This window comes from Panthera uncia, chromosome D4 (genome assembly GCF_023721935.1).
Source record: "Panthera uncia isolate 11264 chromosome D4, Puncia_PCG_1.0, whole genome shotgun sequence".
NCBI classification, from domain to species: Eukaryota; Metazoa; Chordata; class Mammalia; order Carnivora; family Felidae; genus Panthera; species Panthera uncia.
The window spans coordinates 15291224-15311145 of record NC_064807.1 but is presented as its reverse complement, the minus strand read 5'-3'; positions in this window follow the sequence as shown (position 1 = coordinate 15311145).

Here is a 19922-nt window from a genome sequence, read left to right as displayed (position 1 = left end):
TTAAGTGTCCGAGAAGTATCGCCAGTTTCCGTGACAAACATTCATCTCTCAGAACCGGCACCTTCCCACGACTCCCATCTCTTTTCTCCACGCACTGTCAAGCTTCTTCATCTCAGTTCATATGTACTCACTGATCTCGTGTGAGTGTTTTGTCACTAGCGTCACACTCCCTCTTTTTTGAAATGTTTGCAACCTAATCGCATTATGCCTGGCCTATCTGCTTTCCTGACTCCTTGTCCGTACCATCTGCTTCTAACTCTCATGTCATTCTGATTTTACTGGAAAGAGTGTTCATATTACTACTTAGATCAAATTTGATGTTCATACTACTGTTTGTTCCCTAATTATGTTATAAACATAGGTTATGTATGCATGGTTTATTTGTTGACCTGTATGTGTTTTGTTTTTGTTTATGCCAGTATATGAAAAAGATTCCCTTTAAGTGATCAACACTATCTTATGGGTATCCAGAAATTCTTAAATTCCTTATTGTGTTGCTGTGTAAAAGAATGATCACATCTTCTCACAGTATCCGTGTACTACAAGTGCAGCTGAGTGGGTGACTCTGGCTCAAGGTCTCTCAGGAATTTGCACTAGAACTGTTAGAACTGCAGTCTCACCTGAAGATTTGACTGGAAACATTCGTTTCCCAAGCGTATTCGCAAGGTTACTCATAGGCTGTTTCCTGAAAGCTTCAGTTACTCACTGGCTATTGGCTGAAAGTCTCTCTCTTTCTCCCTTGCCTTTTGAGCCTGTCCTTAATGTATGACGTGGCACCCGGCATATGTCTGTGGGACCAAGCAAGAGAGCAAGAAAAATCATCCACACAGAAGCCACAGTCTTTTTATAACCTACTCTTGGAAGCAACATCCTATAATTTCTGCCACATTCTGTTTACTAGGACGAGTCACTAAATCTGGCTCATGCTCAAGCAGAAGAGGTTAAACAAAGGTGTGAATACCAATAGGCAGAGGTTATAAGAGGTTATCTCAAAGTATATCCACCACAAATATCTTACTAAAAATATTTTTCCTGATCTTCTCACCAAAAGGGCTTAGAAGTAGCGATACATGAGAACAATTAGGACACCTGACACCCATGTATATTTGTGTCTAAATACCCCTTCTTAGGTAAAGAAAAACAGAGCTTGTTAGAGAAATTCCTTTTCTAAACCTGCAGCAGGGGAAATACAAAGTGAGCCTGAAACACTTATTTTGTGATCAAAACCAAACCAAGACAAGCAAACAAACAAAAAAGATTAATCAGGAGATGTCACAAGAACACAGAAACCATCCTGAAAGGGCTCCCCCTAGCCACACTTGGGACAGAATGTATGATGGTTCTAACAGAGTACATAATATTGAAGTGAAAAAAAAAAAAAAAAAACCCTTTGAGTTGTAGTAATTGGGAAGGAGAAAAGGAGGGAAGGAGAGCTCTTCTTAGATATATAGATATAAAAAACAAATAGTAGACATCTCCATAAATATGCATATGTGTGTGTTTATGTATGTGTTCACATACAAACACAAACATATACACCTAAAGAGTGAAAGTCAATCAGTGAATCTAGGTCAAGAGTATATGAATGATCCTTGTACTATTCTCTTAGCTTTTTAATAGATATGAATATTTCAAAAATAAAAAGTTGGAAGAGGAGAAAATAAGACCTTAATACTCTTAGAATAAAATTTGAATTATGGAGTCACAAAAGAAAATGCTAACCATAAATGAAATGATAGATTAATTTGACAAAATTGATTACATTAAAAACAAAGAACTTGTTAGTCAAAAAATATGTTTTAAAAAGTGATACTAAAAAAAATACCAATTGACACACTTATAACTGAAAAATGAAAACTATCACAAATATATAAAGAACTTATAACATCAAAGGGAAGGAAAAAAAACCCAGCAATTGATTAATTAAATAAAACATAATAGGCTCATGACTGGGCCTTTTCCTTATTGGAATAGATTTTGGCTTTGGAGTAACAGAGAAACGCTTACAAAGTATGGAATGAAATGTAAGTTCAGCAGAAACCCTTTGGTTTTCCTAATTTTTATATCCTGTTTGTTATGTAGATGAAGTATTTATATTACTCACTTTTACTCTTAAGCCCCTCTTAAGCCACACTCTTAAGAGTGTGTAACAAACCCACTGTTAGCTTTTTTCATCTGATCCACAATCTAAAGTCCTTCTAATGATGTAAATCAAACATCTTTGAGAAAAAATGAAATCTCATATAGCAAGGAGGGTAAAAAAACAGATTTCAAATCCTTAAGAGCCATAGTAGTGTCCCATTTTCCAATCACTTAAAATGTAAAAACCATTCTTGGCTTGCAGTTTGTAAGCAGTAGGCCAAATTTGGTCATAGTTTGACAACTACTGTTCCACAGCTTAGGAAAAAAAATTCTTTTCCTTATAGAAAGTGAGTTTGGGAATGTAGGGCCTTATCAAGGAAAAAGATAGGACCATGAGGTAGCAGTGGTACGCACAAGCTTTGAGTAACACTGACAGGTTTGAGTGCAATTGGGAAGTCCCTCACACAATAGCCTCCAGAGCCCCTGGCACTGAGTCACCATCCAGAAGGGGAAGAGGACAGGGAAACTTCTATGAGAGAGAGAGAGAGAGAAAGAGAGAGACTGGAGAGGAGAGTTATCTGTCTAGGTAATGTCACTTAGCTACACGGTGTGAAATCTCTGGGTCACAAGATCCCAAGGGCAGTTGCATCTTCTGGGTTTATTTTTTGAGGGTTTTTGTTTATTTGTTTTTTTGTATGGGGGGTGTTTATTTGTTTTTGTTTTTGTTTATGTTTTAAATAGACCCTGGGGTTAATCTGTGACTATCAGATGTTGGGTTCCATCTCCTGGGATATGCAAAGCAAGCAGGTCTAAATGGCTAAAAATCTGCTTTTTGAGGCCATATTTAAAACAATGGGATTTATATTAAAAAAAAAAAAAAAAACACTCGAGTTTGGCTCCAGCAGACTTTTGAGCTAATGAATCTCAGCCTACTTTGAAGAAATAAATGACACAGGGGGCAATATAGAGGCCATTATTGGCTCAGTCGTATAACAGTCTTGTAAGAACATCAAAATGTGAAAAGAAAAGAGGGAAATTTCTCACATATTATATCTACTAACATAGAAAGACATATTCCATCCACCTCTGTATTAGTGGCACCTCTTACCAGTTCTATCTCAACTGTTGGCAGGATGTGGGGAAGGTTTACAAATGGAGGCTTCTGACCTATAGTCTGTTTCCCTTCTCTTTCCACCTCAGTCTCTGTCTCACATCATCTTGCCTGCATGTATGGGGACTGTGGAGACCCCACAATGCACATCCTAAATTTTTCACAGTAACTACCCCTCTGAACAGCTATAAGTCAGCCACCCCTCTGGGCTAAAGAGAGGCACACTGTTGTCCTGTCAGCCCTGACTAGAACAAAGTTGATTATATGAGCCTGGAAGGGGGCTCAGGGTTGTTCAGACAGGAAATTCCAGCTTCATGGTATCCAAATTATGGATTACAAGGGGGAGGCACATTTCTTTAGCTCTACAGACTCCTCGTTGCTTGATGTACTAAGAAAGAGGCCCCTTCTTCTGTGTCTAGGGACATGATATCTCTTAGAGCACTTGCCACACAGAGACCTCAATAGATGGTAATTGAATGAACAAGTACGTTGGTGATTGATGGAATGAAGAAATACATGAACAAAAAGCATGGAGATAAATGGTTGAAAGTAGTGATCCTGGTTCCATAAAACATCATAAAAGATACAGTTTAAAAATTAATTGGCATGGGTAGATGCTGGTACATGGCTTTTTTTTTTTCACCTGCAGTAATAGTGCGGGCCATTCTCTGGTGATGAAGTCACATTAGATAACTCAATCATCCATCATCCCATGATGTGTAAAGCACAAGTTCCAGAGTGCTATATTAAGAAATTGATCCCTCCACCCTGAATTTTCTCTCTAACAGATATAGATCATAATTTCTTTGTCTACGTCATAGTCTTCCAGAGTCATGTATGTTTACAGGCTATTGTTATTCAATGACTCTGTCTTCAGTACACAGGGCTAAAGGATTAAAGATCTCGATAGATGAAAACTAGAGGGTCAGTGTTAACACAGTTGATTTTTCACTTTGCAAAACTTGTCTGTGGGAAAGAATGAAACATTTTTCTACTGCGGAAGAAACTGAAGATTCTTGACTTGGGAAAACACTTCCGCTAAAGTTAAGCAGGTTGTGATTTGAAAGTGCTTGGAGAAAAGAAGCATGCGGTTTACGTTTAGACAACCCTTCAACAGCAAATAAAAACATGGGTGCACAGAGAATTACTTTATGAGTCTTCAAATTGGAGTTTAAAATTTCTGGGGAAATGGTATTTTGCAAATACAGTAAAACCTTGGTTTGTGAGCATTCTTCATTCCAGAAACATGCTTGTAATCCACAGCACTTGTATATTAAAGTGAATTTCAAGAACCATTGGCTCAGTTGTGATCATGTGACATTCACCGTCACATACTATTCATTGTATTGCAAGGCATCCCCTGCTGATCAAGTTAAAATGTGTTAGAAATGTTTGCTCATCTTGCAGAACACTCACAGACAGAACAAGTTACTCGCATTCCGAGGTTTTATTGTATTAGGTTGGAAGCTTCATTGGTTCCCTGAGACTGAACATCTGTCTCCTTCTGACTAGTAAATAGGCAACTTTAATTTTAGTAAAGCAAGCTGTACAGTAGATCTAGTAATGGAAGACTCACCAGGGAGAGAAGGACTGGAGTAAGATACACAGGATTCTGTAATGAAAGACAAACAGAAGAAGGATAATGCGGTAAGGGTAAAAGCAAAGAGAGGTCACAAGAAGAGCAATGGGTCTTTGTGACAGAGAAGAAACAGAAAACTGAAGACATCTCCTATGCTGATACTGTGTGAGGAGCTAAGTGTGTTATTTAATCCTCCATCAATTCTGTAAGAAACAGGTGTTAGACCCATTTTAAAACTGAGGAAATTGATCATCAACAGGATTATATCATTTGTTCACAATTAACTAACCAGATTTGACTCAAAATCTGTATACATTCAACTGTGCCAACAGGGACCTGTGTATTCAATGGTGGCACATCAGGTTTTATGTTATATTGTGTTATTTTTCTGTTCTTGAGCCATATTGCTGGGGCCACCATGATTCAGAGCCCCAGCTGGTGACTAGAGGAGCCTACAAATCACCTAGACTTTGTTCCCCAAGTTTCATTAGAATGCATACCATTGGTCACTGCCCAGGCAACCATAGACCTGACGCAGTCCAAGAGGTGAACCAGCCCTCATACTGAAGACTTTGAAATTTCCATTCTATCATTTCCCAAGTTGTATGCTTATGGTGTTTCTCATACTCATTGTCTCCAGCCTCATTGATATTTTTCTTCTCTTCTGGTCCTGTGCCCGTTTTCTACATTTTCATTATAATAATGATAATAATCAGCCTTATATGTGTATCCTACTTGCAACCTCCAAAACACTTTAATCTATATGGCATTTGATCCATGTGCATAGAGAAGCCATTTTATTCCCATTTTTATAAAGAGAGACAATGAAGCTTAGAGAGGTTCAGTGACTTGTCTAAAGTCATCCGAGTAGGAAGTGGCAAAACCAGGACTGATCCCATTTTTCTTTTATTCTATCCTCTACCTCTGCCTGTTCATGTATGTGAGGCTCAAATCAGACCTTTCAGCTTTCCTTAATCCCACTGAATACATTCAAGAGTTTGGAAGTGACCAAATATCCCAGAGCATCTAAGCCAACTTCATACACATAGTGGGGTTAAAAGCAAAACAAACAACATCAGCAAAATTACACCTCTTTTTAGCTGTGTATGATAGCCAGGTGGAGGAGCACCTGTGTGGCTCAATCAATTAAGCATCCAACTCTTGATTTCTACTCAGGTCATGATCTCGTGGTTCACGAGATCAAATTCCACGTCGGGCTCTGTGTCTGCAGCGCAGAACCTGCTTGGGATTCTCCCTCTCCTCTCTCTCTGCCCCTCCCCTGCTCACACTCTGTCTCAAAAAAATAAAGAAACATTAGAAAAAAAAACTTAAACACAATAGCCAGGTGGAAATCTAAATTTCTTTGAGCCGATTTGAAGAGTACTCTCGGAGAGGGTCCATTTTAACCTCCCTCCGTCAACACTGATGTCACATTTGGTTACTCTTGTGGAGCAGAAATTTTCTGAGGAAAAAACAGATTCTTTTTGAAGAAATAATTTTGTTTTGAAAGCATTTAAAATAATTCGATAAATCATGGGCATTTTACATTATGAACCAATAAGGATCTCTGAGCGTATTTCATTTCTTTAAAAAAAAAAAAACAGAGGGAGAGCAAATGGGGGAGGGGCAGAGGGCGAGAGGGAGAATCCCAAGCAGGCTCTGCGCTGTTGGCACAGAACCCAATGAGAGGCTTAAACCCATGAAACCATAAGATCATGACCTGAGCCAAAATGAAGAGTCAGAGGCTCAAATGACTGAGCCACCCAGGCGCCCTGCATATTTCATTTCTAACACACAATAGAAGCCAATTCCTGTGTGCACTCTGGTTCAAAGTGGTTTGTAAAATTGAATGTCAGTAGTGAAGTTAGAAATTCAGCATTCTAAACCCTAACCAAAAGCCAACCACAGCAATATACCATAAAGGCAATAAAAACCATTGTATAATAGAACTAAGTTATATATATGACAATTATATGCATATATAATTAATGTATAATAACACTTACATATAACATAATAGACTAAAGAGTCTAAAGAGTTATCAAAATGACATAAAAGCTGGGAACAGAGGATGATGTGTGAAGAATGATAGGAAACATGTTCCTTGCAGAAGAAAACATCAACAGCAACAACAACACTTAACCCTCCCAAAAAACATACAGCCTTCAACATGCCCACTATGAAATTCTGCGGTGCTCTGGTTCCCTTAGTTGACACCTGCTTTGAAGGTCTGAGTGACTCGTTAAACTGCAGTGAAGGCAAAATTGCTTCCGGTTTTAAGCTTTAGAGGTCACCACCACGACCACACCGGTATGTTAACAAGCACTACCAATCTCTGTGTTGCTCAACTACTCTGAACCGCTCTAGGTGTCACACTGCGTTGGGGGCAGAGATAAGTCTTGCAAAAAAGTCATCAAATTGAAATCTTGATATTGTCAGTATCATCTCGTTTTGCTCTGGCAAATACTACATTCGGCTACTGATAACAGTGTAAAACTCATCAGGGTTGAGTGATCACCTGCGTCCTGATTTTCCTCTGGCTCTGTGAAAACAGCATATGTGATATTTTTTACACAAGTCTCTTTTTCATATGTAAATACCAGGAGAGGGGGAATCTAATAAACCTTAAAATATTTGAAATTCCAAGAATGTGAAGCTAGACAAGTGTATGGTTTGAAGCAACATGAATTTATATTCTGATATTATTTGTTTAAACATGTAGCATTGGTACCAAGTTTTCGTATCAATAATATAGCTCAGAAGAGTGCAGTCATACGAGAACACATAATTGTCTATTTAAAGAAGTGTGCATTTGCATTTACTGATACCTTCTACGCCACATGCTTGATTCTTAAAAAAAAAAGTCTGTACATAGAAAAGTCTCTTATTTTTTTTCAATAATTCTTAAAAATAATACTTCCAGGCTGATAAATTTTATCAACACCAAACAATACAATAGAAAACTTACACAGAATCTAATGCTTGTGTTTCTAAAAGACATCGTTCAATTTATGACATGTTCCATATGAAGGCCAGGATACACACAGCCTCCTAAAAGAGTCTCTGAGATTTAAAGCCCATACTATTTCTTATGGGCTTGGTTTGCCTGCCATTTATAATTTCCATTTATTGCTGCCTTAATTGCCTGGGCATGACCTTATATTTTGTAACCTTTTCCTTTTTCTCTTTAGGGCTTTAAATGATTTGCACATATCATCTTTAATTGACACCTCAGTGTGACATCAGCAAAATAGAGAGGATGGATAGCACAATCCACAAAACATTATCCTTGCAACTACATTTCTAATACTTTGAAAAACAAATTAGCAGAACACACTTGGTTTTAAGCTTTTCTTGGCAATCTTTTCTAGGAGGCTGATTCTAATAGTCAAATGCTAGCACTCAAATCTTGTACCTCACATCAATAAACAAAGACTTTTAACTTCAACCCAAAATTCAGTATATGAGGTTTACATAGGGAATACCTTTCTTCATGTAAGTTGATAATAAAGTTTCAAGAGTAAGAGGTAAGAGTAGAGTTGAGCAAGTTTAGCCCAACGTTACTTGGAAATAACCGAAATAGAGAGCAGATATTATAATCATATACTTCTAGAGCTCCTGGCAAACATAGAGACCGTGAGACCAGTCCTCTCAGTACCAAGGACACTGGAGCCTAATGGCTTTCTTAGCATCACAGTTTCTAATAGTAGTTGGAATGACTCAGGAATTACAGCTTCAGGTCCTATGTGTTTTCCACTATACCGAGCTAAAATAATTAAAGCAGATATAAAAAATATATTGACAACCATAGATCAATGGGGGAAAATGGCACCACTTTGTTGTGACAGAGGAGTACTGAATGATTAAGCTGTTCTATTGTATGAAAGTGACAAGAGGAGGCAGTTCCAGTGACCAAACAGTAACAGATATTAAAGACAACTTAAGTCACTTAGACCCTTCATCCTTCACTCTCTGTTGATCGGATACTTAAATCCGTTTTATAAATCCTAACGATAGAATTCTATTATATGATTAATATGCAGTCATCCAAATTATACTTAAAGCCGCCAGTGATGGAGAACATATTGTTTCAGAGGCATGCATTTCATCTGACTTAACCCAAACCAGTTTCCTTGAAAAGTTCTTTCCTTGCAGAAACATACTTGTAGGTTAGATAGTGAAATAACTACTTGATGTTTACATTAATTTACTTTTTCTATAATAGAAAAATAAATGTATCAGGATCAGAGATAAAGACAAGAATTTGCTATCCTTTATGATGAAACATGCAAACCCAAAAAGTGAATTAAAATTATTTTTCAACTTTTCAACTTTTAAGTATGGCAATTGTATTAGGTACTTATCAGTTTGCATGATAGCCTTGAAATATATATATATATATATATATATATATATATGATCAAATTAAGTAAGAACTTAATAGCATCAATAGAAATTTGGAGCTATAGCTAAGGGTCTTTCCTTACATTACAATGTCACTTACCTTTAATAGCTTTGCACCAAATAGTAATTTCTTCAGTATACGGAAAATTCAAGAGTCTTATTTACCTTCTAGTAAAGCAGTCATTTATCTTGGACTGTTCAATGGTAAAATAAGATATTCTACAGAAAGTACAGATGGATGAGTGATAAGTGCTAGCGTGAATGAAAAACATCTCAAGGCAAAAATGCAAAAGCCATACATAATAGAAAAGGATGTTTATGGAACACAATCAATGACCTTGTCTTGAATTCTGTGTCTGAAAGAGAAATGTTCTTAGTAGAGGCTTCAACCAGAGACCATCTTTTGTCTACTGTCACTGCTAAACTTTCCATGCATGAGGAGTCAGATTTAAATTTGAGTAAATTAGATTTCACCTTTTATGATCAGTTAATTCTGATCCACACATCCATACATACATTTAGTTAATTCTGATCGTAAATGCAAAGCCTTCAAGCACTTTCTAATACTTTTTTAGAACTATCATTTTTTACTTTAATGCATTACCCCAAATTTATTATTTTGTATATCTAAATATGAGAACTACACACATGTAGATAATAGATATGTCCTTTCCATGTATATGTATGTGCATGTGTATCTACGATGATACATAACACTTTCATATCATTAATTCACTATACTGTGGAATGCATTACTGTAGGCTATGGTTCTTGCTTTAAGGAATAGCAAACAAACACACAAACAAACAAAAAACCCCAAAAACCTAAAGAGCAATCCCCACCCTGCAAAAATAATAAATAAATAAATAATCAAGAGAATGTGTATTTTGATAAGCAAAGCCAATTTAGGAGTATTCTTTTGCACCTCAAAACTACAGGTAGAGCAAAGACAGTCATTATGAACTACTCCTTTAGCCTACTGGAGCCATTTCACACCAGCTTATATGAGACGACATAAATTCTCAGAAATTTGGAGAGCTGGATGTTAAATATAGCCATTATTAAAAAGTAAATTGAAGAAACTTACAATTAAATAACTTATATTAAAAACAAAAGTGATTAAAACTCAAAATTCATAATTTCCTAATTATTTTGCTACATTTTACTATTACCGATGTGCTTGAGATGGTTTAAGTCTATTATACCCGCACCATGGGAACACTATGTAATGGTGTGACATTGAACATCACTTTCCAACCTGTTTCGCTGACTTAAGTCAACCATGATGGGGATACTTACAGCACAGAAAGCAACTAAAGCCACAACGCAAGATGTTTTATCCCTCTCCATCCCAAAGGCTACTCTTGCTAAATAAACATTTATAAGCACACCACTGATATCAGAACATGGATGAATATAGTTTAGTGGTCACAGCACAACCTTTGAATCTGACCTTGCCCATTAATATTTGTGTGCCTTTGCACAATTTTCTCAAATGAGTAGTGGCCTAGTCTCGTCATCTGTAAAATGGTTTACAAATCTTTCTTAAGTACTTAACGCTGTGTCTGGATTGGAACTTGAAGTGACTAATAAATGCTAACTGTAATTGCTATCAACCATGAGACGTAGCATGAAATACAGAATGGGCTGTAGTGAATTTAGTCTCATATTCAAGAAAATTGGTAAAATAGACAAATTAGGTTTTCATAATTTACTTGGTTCTTTATATAGAACTGTATGCCTTAGAAGCCAAAATATAGGGAGAAGTCAGTTGCATTCCTTGAAAACTTTACAGATAGTAAGGTTTTTGTACTTGTAGAAAACTTATATGATTACTTGCTTTCCTAATTAATTTTTATAGTTTTTTTTTTTTACTTTTGTAAACAGTATAAATCATTTAAATATGCAGTAGAATTATTTTAAACAAATAAACAGCATGATCCAGTGGAAAGTATCTGGCTGGGACTTCACAGAACAGAAGTTTCTTATTGATTCTGTTTCAGTTTCCTGTGTCTAGCAGGGCACAGTCTGTCTACCATGGCCTCCAGTTTCTTCAGCTTTACATTGAATTTATTGCACAAAGCTGGATTAGCAGGTGACCTTGAATCCATCTTTTGAACAAAATCTTCCATAGGAGAGTAGTATATGCAGTTAAGATAGCATATGGGATGATGGTGTGAGCACATATATTTACTTCCCCTTCCCCTCCAGAATCCCAGATCCAGTAATGAAAAGCTAAATACACATAAAAAGCAATGGGAAATACCAAAAGCAACATCTGCATACAAGAAATTTAGAGGAATTCTCACAAGACATAAAACACACAGGGACAATAATCAGACCAGAGAAAATGATAGTCAAAGACATGCAGAATTAAACTCCACAGATAACACAGAGCTCATGGCAAATAAATGTGATGGACAGAATGCTCCACAGCAAACATTGCAGAAATTCACTAGAACCTTCGTTCTGAACAACAGGACCATTTGTCACCCTCTTACTCGGAGAAGTGCACGCAGCTACAGTGTATGTTTTTCTAAGGTCGAAGTTCTTGGCAGTATTTATGTATTTATTCATTATGTTCATTTTTAGAGTAAGTCTGAATTTAGTCATTGTTTTAGGCATCTTCCTTGTTACTGGTGGGCTATGAATATTCTGTGTCTTTGCATATCTGACCCTCTTATTTCTCACTCAAATTTGAATGATGCTTTTGATGTACTCAGACTCAAAGTTATTTTTCCTCAGAACATTGAGAAAATTGGCCTATTGTCTTTATGCACCTGAGCTGTCAGTAATAAGTCCGACAGACCTATCTGATTCTTGTCCATTTGCAGTTACTTTTCCCTTCTCTTTTTGGAAGCTTTTAGGATTTTCTACTTTTCTTTTTCTTAGTTTTCACTACCATTATTTTTCTATCAGTGAGACTTTTTACCTTGTTTAGCTCTTCGAGACTAGTTTCAGTATGACTGTGGTTTTTCCCTAATGCTGGTATACTATGGTATTTTCTGCTATTTCTTTAAATATTTTTTTCCTCCTCCATTTGTTTTATTCTCTCCTTTTAGAGTCCTAAGGTTCAAGATGGTGACATAGAAAAATCCTGAACTCAGTTCCTCCCCGCAGACACACAGAACTTTCTAAGAAAAACAAAAACAAACAAACAAACAAACAAACAACCCACCCACCTAAAGTCTGGCTCAACAACTACACATCAGGCTAATGAGAAGAAAACCACATCAAAGAGGGTAGGAGAGCCTGGACACACCTCCCATAAACCCCACTCCAGGCCAGTGAACCGCAATTAAGAGGGAGCTCAGACCCCAAACTTCCCCTTAGGAGTCAGAGTTTGAACCCCACATTGGGCACCCCAGCTTTTCAAACCTGCACCTGAGAGACAAGCCCCCAAAACATCTAGCTTTGAAAATCAACAGGGTTTGTGCCTACGAGAACACAAGACTGCAGCGATCTAAGAAATGGCTCTTAAGTATAAACAGTATAAATCATTTAAATATATAGAATTAATTTAAACAAATAACCAGCGTGATCCAGTGGAAAGTATCTGGCTCCAGGATTCACAGAAGTTTCTTATTGATTCTGTTTCAGCTTCCTGTGTCTAGCAGGGCACACTGTCTACCACGGCCTCCAGTTTCTTCAACCTTATGTTGAAGTTATTGCACAAGCCTGGATTACCAGCTCTTAAATGGCTCCTACTTAGATTTATCGCCCAGACTTGCAGTGAAAGAGGCTCATTTTGCTTATGTTGAAGCATTGGCCCGAGGGGCAGGCATCTAATTTAACACACAATGCAGGAGCGTGCTGGAACACTCTTCAGGGATGGAAGCCAGTGGGGGCCAGTTTTGCTCTCTTCCTCGCCCTGCGGTAGGAGATGGGAGCCATTTTATTTTTTTTATTTTTTAGGGTTTTGTTTGTTTTGTTTTGTTTTTAACATTCGTGATAGGGAAAAATCTGTTATAAGATGGCCACCAGGACTGGTAGGGAAATTCCAGTCCCCGACCAAAGAGTCCCCTTCCGGTTTCTTTTCCTACCACGCTTGCCTGGCGCAGGCCAAATTACCACGAATGCGGAATGCGGCAGTAACATACTATCACTTGTTCCCTCTGCTTACCCTCCGTCTCTGGAGCTTGATCTCCTCTGAGCCGGCCTAAAATAAACCTCCTGCCTTCCAAGATCTCCGAGTGCCGCCTGGCTCTTCCCAGGGGTGATCAAACCAGGTTCCCTAACATTAGGCTTTTTTTTTTTTTTCTTCTCTTTTTTTCTGGGAGGCACCGTCTTTGCGCTCCCCCTCACCTCACCGCAGCCAGAGGATACCATTTTCTCACTCCCCCTTCTGCTGTGCTTTCAAGCCCCCCCCCCCGCCCCGCCCCCATCTTCCAGAAGGAAACTTTCACATGCTTTTGGTGACCTGATTTTTGCGGCTGCTGCCCAGGGGGCCTTCCTTGCTCACAGGGGTTTCATGGCCCGGGAGAGGCCTGGGTCCCACGGGGTTATAACAGTCACAGTTCCGGCAAGATACCACGGTCAGGGTGGTGCCAGAGACTGAAACGCACCCCTCTCTCGGTAGAAGAGGCCGGTTGACTTGTCCTGGACCTTCGGCCTGAGGGGAAGGCTGAAGTTTGGCACGCATCTAGGGGCCGATGGAGCTGCTCTCAAGGAACGTGGAATGCGCACCTACATTCGTCCTTCGAATCTCCCAGAAAAGAGCTTATACACTCATCTGGAGCTCTTCTTTTCCAACCGCCACCCAGAGGATGCCTCCAGATCACCTGGCCCTGGTAGCCATGAGGGCTGATGCTGGTGGTCCCACAGGACTGATTAGCTTTGCACACTTTAAAAGCTGCTGTCTGAGGGTCTGGCTTCCAATCAGCCTGAATCTAGGTGCTATGAGATCCTCCCCTTTGGGACACAAACAGGTCTTGGCTCGCTTTCCGCTGCCGGGAGCTATTAAAAAATATAATAGGCGGTTTGGACAATCACAAAAGTTTGTGAGACCACCAAGGCTTGAGCAAAGTTGAGCGACAGGTGTTGTCACCTACCCAAGGCCATGCCTTCAGGGAGAAGTGGTTGTTTCATCTAGCACAGAGAAACCAACACAGAACCAAGCAAAATGAAGAAAAAGAGGAACACCTTGCAAACAAAAGAACAAGGTAAAGCTTCAGAATGGCTCTCAGGTAAGCTTTATAATTTCCGTTTCTACCTTCCATATTTTTAGCTTTACTTTTTAGACATTTTTATTATTAAAAATAACCCATAGAAAAGGTTGAAAAAAGAACCTCACGCCCTTGGTTTTTGTTTTGTTTTGTTTTCCTTCTGTCACCTGCTTGTGCATCTTTAAACAATATAGCTTAGATTTCCTGCTTTGGAACAGGAATACATACATATATATATTATATATATATATAATATATATATGTATCTGAATACATTATTTTGTTTTCCTTTATTCATTGAATAGTATGTTAAATTCATTCATATTGTTGCATATATCTGCAGTTCATTCATTTTTATTGCTTTACAGCCTACCATTTTGTAGTATACCACAGTTTACCATTGACTGGCATCTGGTGGTTTTCCGTCTGGAATGACAACCGATGCTGCCATAAACTTTCTTGATCAGATTTCTTGGTGCACATGATCTTCACGCATCTAGATCAGTAGTTCTTAAATTCTAGCATGTATCAGAATCATCTGTATAAGGCTTGTTAAAACAGATTGCTGGGCAAACAGATGATCATACACAGTAGATTTTTTTTTTTACTATGTATTTTTTTCTTTTCTCAACTCTTCTTTGGATTTATTTTACTCCTCTTTTTCCAACGACCTGAGACAGATTTTCAGCTTATCAATGTCTAACCATTCTTCCTTTCTTTAAAATGCATTTGGGGCAATCGGTTTCTCTATATATTGCTTTATCTGCTCAAACAACTTTGAATAGCTTTTATTGTCTTTAACTTCAGAATACTTTCTATATCCCATTAACATGTATTTCTAGATACACTGCGTTTTGTGCTTATTTGTTTGATTTTTAAAACTTTTAATTTTGAAATACAGATTCACAAGAAGTTGCAAAGATAGTAGAGAGGTACCTTTGTCACCCAATTTCTCTCAGGTATTATATCTAATGTAACTTAGTTACCGTATGAAATTCGGGTAACTGATGTTGATACAATACGTTTGATTAGTTCTATGCCCTTTTTTAAATCCTGAGTGTAGATTTGTAAAACCATCACTGCAGTCAAACATTTGACTGCGGGAACATACAGGAACATTTCTTTACAACAAAGATCTTCCTGTGTGCTACTCCTTTCTAGACACATCCACTACCCATCCCCCACAACTACTGATCTATTTTCCATCTCTACAACTATGTCTTTTGATACTGGTACATAAAAGGAATCATACAATATGTGGTCTTTAGAGATTAACTTTTTTTTTTTTTTTTTTTTACTCAGCATAATGCTCTGATCCATCCAAGTTGCTGCATGTATCAGTAGTTTGTTCCCTTGTATTGCTGAATATATCCCCGGGTATGGATGAACTAGTTTGTCTACCCATTAACCTGTCAAGAAATTGTATCCCATAGAGTTTAGGTGTTGTGTTCTGAGACTGGCCTTTATTTCAATCTTTTGTTTCAGCAGACACTTCCTGACACTACAGTTAAGGGAAGGATGGAGTAGATGTCCAGATTCCTCATGTAGGTTCCTTTCAGTCTCCTGGGGAACAGGTGCAGAAGGAGAAGTTCAGGCTCCCCATGAGGCCTCTCCTTGCATTACCCTGGTCAGGAAGGGTACCTCATTACTGCTTCCACGAGGTCTCCACTGACACCATTGTGTGTGTGGTTATGGAGCGGTGGAGGGTTTCTTACCTTCAGGCTGGGATGAAAGTTTTGCCCCTCTACTGGGTCCTTTGCGATCATCTTGAAGGGAGGTGCGGGATCACATTACTGTGGGACAAGGTGGATAAAAATCTAGGCTCTCACTTGGGCTTTGTTGAGGAAACTGGGAGTAGAATCCTTTTTCCTGGCTCTTTGGCTACAGAGAATAGGCTTTCCATGAAGTTTTGTCTGTGCCTGTGTATGTTTTGAGGTTTCCAGTTTTTCTAGCTCATAATCTGGGATATATTAGACAAAAGCACAGGAAATCCACCAGCAGGTCATTCTTCATGTTGCAAGGTCCTTAACTAGTTTATATTTTCTCTACCTTTCAAAGTCTTCTTACGTTTGTTTTATATATACAATCCCCCCTAGATTTTGGTTGCACTTAAGAGGAATAGGGGAAACTATATCCACTTGACTTCATCCTGGAAATGGAAGTTTAAATACATTTAAAAAAAAAATAAAATGTATTTCTTGGGGCACCTGGGGGCTCAGTTGGTTAGTGTCCAACTTCAGCTCAGGTCATGATCTCACGGCTTATGGGTTCGAGCCCTGCATTTGGCTCCGCGCTGATGGCTCAAAGCCTGGAACCTGCTTTGGATTCTGTTTCTCCCTCTCTCTGCCCCTCCCCTGCTCACACTCTCTCTCTTCCTGTCTCTCTCCTTCAAAAATAAATAAATATTAAAAAAATTTTTTTTAAATAAAATTCATTTCTTGTCCAGCCAGGCAATAAACCAGAATGAGAAATAAACAGCATTTGGTTGGGGAGCAGGGAATGAAACTGTCCTTATCCACAGACAATATGATCATCTATGTAGAAAATCCCAAATAATCTATAAAGTAATTCTTACAATAATGAGTTTAGTAACTTCCTAAATTATGAGAACACATGGAAAACTGATCTTCTTTCTTTTTTTTTTTTTTAACATTTTTCTTCTTTTTACTTATTTTTGAGAGGCAGAAATAGATAGCGTATGAGCAGGAGGGGAGCAGAGAGAGAGGGAGACACAGAATTCGAAGCAGACTCCAGGCTTTGAGCTATCAGCACAGAGCCCAACTTGGGCTAAAACCCCCGAATCGTGAGATCATGACCTGAGCTGAAGTCGGAGGCTTAACCGACTGGGCCACCCAGCCAGGCACCCCTAATGTTATTTCTATGTACAGGCTATATAAACTTGGAATATTTTTTTTAATGTTTATTTATTTTTGAGAGAGAGAGAGAGAGACAGAGAGACCGAGCGTGAGCAGGGGAGGGGCAGAGAGAGAGAGGAGACACAGAATCTGAAGCAGGCTCCAGGCTCTGAGCTGTCAGCACAGAGCCCGACGTGGGGCTCAAACTCACGGACTGTGAGATCATGACCTGAGCCCAAGTCAGACACCTAACCGACTGAGCCACACAGGCACCCAGGAATATATGTTTTTTTTTAAGATAATACCATAAAATACCACGCAAGCATAATAATGCCCCCAAATTGAATATATGTATAACAAAACATGCAAGGGATCTATATGTTGAAAACTAAAAAAATGTGATGAAAGAAATAAATGAAGATCTAAATAGATGACAAACCCTATCATCATCATTAATTGGTAACTAACTCATTAAAGATGCAAATTCTCTTCTAATTGTTCTATAACTTTAATGCAATCCTATCAAAATCCAAACAAGATTTTTTTCCCGCAGATATAAACCAGCTAATTCTAAAATTTATAAGGAAAAACAAAAGAACTAGAACGACTAAAAGAATTATGAAAGACAAGAATAAAATTGGAGGAGTTACACTGTGGATTTTAAGACTTACTATAAATCTACAGTAATCAAGTCAGTATGGTATTGATGAAGGAATAGACATATAGATAAAATGAATAGAACTGAGATTCTAGAAATAGATCCACATAAATATGACCAATTGATTTTTGACAAAGGTGCAAGAGGAATTCAATGAATATAGACTAGGTTTCTCAACAAATTGTATTGGGACAACTAGAGATTCATCAGCAAAAGAAATGAACCTTGTTCAGAATTTAACATATTATACTGAAATTAACTCAAAATGAATCATGTATCTAAATGTAAAAATCTAAAACTTTTAGAAAAGATACAAGAGAAAAATCTATGTCACCTTAGGTTTGGTGATGAGTTCTTAGACATAATAAAAAGATAATAATAATAAGCACGATGAAAGACATTGCTATGAGAATGAAATGGTTGGCCACAGAATGAGAGAAAATGTCTTTTATATTATATACCCACAAGTAACTAGTATACAGAGTATATATAAAAAAACACTCAAAACTCAAAAATAAGGAAACAGAATCCAGTTTAAAAATTAGTAAAAAACATGAACAGTCACTTCACCAAAGATATAAGGATAATAAAAATGATACTCAACATTAATAGTCATTAAGGAAATGCAAAATGAAACCATGATGGGATCCCACTATACAACTGTTAGAATGCCTTAAATATATATACATATATATATTTTAATATTTATTTTTTTTTGAAAGGCAGAGACACAGAGCGTGAACAGGGGAGGGGGCAGAGAGAGAGGGAGACACAGAATCTGAAGCAGGCTCCAGGCGGTGAGCTCTCAGCACAGAGCCCGACATGAGGCTTGAACTCACAAACTGTAAGATCATGACCGGAGCCAAAGTCGGACGCTTAACTGATTGAGCCACCCGGGTGCCCCTGAATGTATGTTTTTAACTATTCACAAACTAAGTGAGAGCAACTAGTAAGTTGCAGTAAGAGCATAGTAAGCATGCAGAGCAACTAGAACTTTTACAGCATTGCTGGTGAGAATGTAAAATGGTACAGGCTTTTGGAAAAGGTTTGGTAGTTTCTGACAATGGTAGACATACACTTAAACCATGTGACTCAGCAGTCCCACTCCAGAGTGTCTACTTAGAGAAATTACAATATGTAACTAAATTATCAAATGTTATTGTCTCTTCAGGCTGCTCTAACAAAATAATACACATGAGGTACTTTATGAACAGCAGAAATTAATTTCTCACAGTTCTGGAGATTCTGGAAATCCAGAATCGGGGTGTCAGCGTGGTCAGGTTGTGGCTGGTGAGAGCCTGTTTCCTGATAAATAAATGGCTGACCATCTTCTTGATGTAACCTCACATGGCAGGAGGGGCAAAGAGCTTTTTCTAGGTCTCTTTTATAAGTCGCTGATCCTACCTGTGAGCACTCTGCCCTCATGATATAATCATCTTCCAAAAGCCCCACCTCCTAATACCATTACATTGGGCTTTAGGTTTCAGCATTTGAACTTTGGAGGACACAAACATTCAGAACATAGCAAATATACCTGTTATTTGTCCTAGCATCTTACTATTAATATTTTTTTCCAGGAATAAGCACAAATATATTAAAAAAAATTTCATCACAGTACTATTAACTAGGCTGAGGGGTGCCTGGATGGCTCAGTCAGCTAAGCATCTGACTTCAGCTCAGGTCATAATCTCACAGTTCATGAGTTTGAGCCCTGCATTTGGCTCCCTGCTCTCAGTGCAGAGCCAGCTTCGGGTCCTCTGTCTCCCCCTCTCTCTGCCCCTTCCCCACTTGCTATCTCTTTCTCTTTCTCTCTCTCTCAAAAATAAACATTTTTAAAAAATAGGCTGAAAAAAATTTTTTTAAAGTTTAAATATCTGATATCAGGTGGTTAAATGAAATTTTGCAACGGAATAAAATTCTGCCATTTAAAACTGTGTTTTAAAAAGATAAATAATGAAATAACTATTATCACAATACAACCTTAATAAAGAAGGAAAGATAATAAAGAAGAAAAGATAATAAGTAAGGAAAGATAAAGATAATAAATATATATAGTAAATAAATATAG